Below are 2338 nucleotides of genomic sequence, written 5' to 3'. Positions count from 1 at the left end.
CAGCTGATGCTCAGCTATCACTAATCTAATATTAAGGGAAAATCAAAACATGCTCACATTCACACACATTTCCTTTGAGTAACTATGGGACGTGTTCTTTATTTTGTTCTAAACAGATCTTTTTCTTTCTCTTTTTTAGTCATGTTTCTGAAAGAGAGAACATTGTGATCTGTATAAAATCTCAAAACAGCTGCACATAAAAGAAAAAAAATGTACCTCAAAGTTTCTTATTTAAAAAAGATATAGAAATGCAAGGTACTAGTCAGTCTAAATATTTCTTTATTGTGTCCTCTGGTCAGGAGACTGACTTTATTCATCACTTTCTTCTATTTCTAGAGCTGTTGAATGTAGTAATTTTTCTGTCCAACTTTCAGGGCTTTTATGGAATTTCAAATTGTCCATGGGCCCAACTTCAGGATTGTCTGCTCTTCTTGGGACATGAACATACATCACAGTTAGGTTTGGTTCTTTTCTTTTGCTAGAGCAGAAGAAGTGCAGTGGTATTTGCCACCTGCATTTGGCAGAAATGGGCCAGTATTTTCATGTGGAAAAAATAGGAATGGTGATCTATCTTTTTATTAGTGAGAGCTTTTTTTGTTTTGTTTTTAAGCAACTTCCTTTTTACTAATTCTTAATGTTTTCCAGATGTTTGTCCAAGAAATCATCATTTAGGCTATAAAGGCAGACATGATATCACAATTATACCCAGAGTTCATCATTCTAATCATCCAATATATTACTGATATTTACACACACACACCACCCCAACTCATCTGTCAGTTTGTTGTACCGTGGGTGCTTGCATGTTGCTGTGATTCTGGACGCTATGCCACTGGTATTCAAATACCAGCAGGGTCACCCGTGGTGGACAGGTTTCAGGTGAAATTTCAGACTAAGACAGACTAGGGAGAAGGACCTGGCAGTTTCTTTCTAAAAATAATTAGCCAGTGGAAACCTTATGAATAGCAGTGGAACATTGTCTGATATAGTGCCAGAAGAGGAGCCCTCAGATTGGAAGTCACTCAAAAGACGACTGGAGAAAAGCTGCCTCCTCAAAGCAGAGTTGACCTTAATCATGTGGATGGAGTCAAGCCTACGGGATCTTCATTTGTTGTTGTGGCATGACTCAAAATGAGAAGAAACAGCTGCAAACATGCATTAATAATCAGAAAATTGAATGTATGAAGTATGAATCTAGGAAAATTGGAAATCATCAAAAAATGAAATGGAATGCATAAACATTGATTAGGCATTAGTGAGCTGGAATGGACTGGTATTGGCCATTTTGAAGCGGACAATCATATGGTCTAAATAAGAACTTGAAGAGGAATAGTGGTGCATTCATAGTCAAAAAGAACATTTCAACATCTATCCTGAAGTACAATGCTGTCAGTTGTAGGATAATATCAATATGCCTACAAGGAAGACCAGTTACTATGACTATTATTCAAATTTGTACACCAACCACTAAGGCCAAAGATGAAGAAATTGAAGACTTTTACTAACTTCTGCAGCCTGAAATTGATGGAACATGCAATCAGGATGTATTGATAATTACTGGTGATTGGAATGAGAAAGTTGGAAACAAAGAAGGATCCAAACTGAAAAACCAAACCCATTGTCATCAAGTCTATTCCAACTCATAGCAACCCTATAGGGCAGAGTAGAACTGCTCCCATAGAGTTTCCAAGGAGTGCCTGGTGTATTCGAACTGCTGATCTTTTGGTTAGCAGACATAGCTCTTAATCACTACACCACCATGGTTTCCAAAGAAGGATCAGTAGTTGGAAAATACGGCCTTGGTGATAGAAATGATGATGGAGATCACAGGATAGAATTCTACAAAACCAACGACTTCTTCATTGCAAATATCTTTTTTGAACAACATAAACAACAACTATACACTTGGACCTTGCCGGACAGAATACACAGGAATCAAATCAACTATATCTGGGGAAAGAAACAGTGAAAAAGCTCAACTCAATATCATCAGTTAGAACAATAGCTCATATATAAGTTCAAGTTGAAGCTGAAGAAAATTAGAACAAGTCCACCAGAGCCAAAGTGCCAACTTGAGTATATCCTACCTGAATTTAGAGAGCATCTCAAGAGTAGATTTGACGTATTGAACACTAATGACGAAAGACCAGACGAGCTGTGGAATGATATCAAGGACATCATACACAAAGAAAGCAAGAGGTCATTAAAAAGACAGGAAAGAAAGAAAACACCAAAATGGATGTTAGAAGAGACTCTGAAACTTGCCTTTGAACATCGAGTAGCTAAAACGAATGAAGAAATGATGAAGTAAAAGAGCTGAACCAAAGATTTCAAAGGG

Source organism: Trichechus manatus, unplaced genomic scaffold (assembly GCF_000243295.1).
Source record: "Trichechus manatus latirostris isolate Lorelei unplaced genomic scaffold, TriManLat1.0 scaffold00119, whole genome shotgun sequence".
Classification (NCBI taxonomy): Eukaryota; Metazoa; Chordata; class Mammalia; order Sirenia; family Trichechidae; genus Trichechus; species Trichechus manatus.
This window is presented reverse-complemented; position numbering follows the sequence as displayed.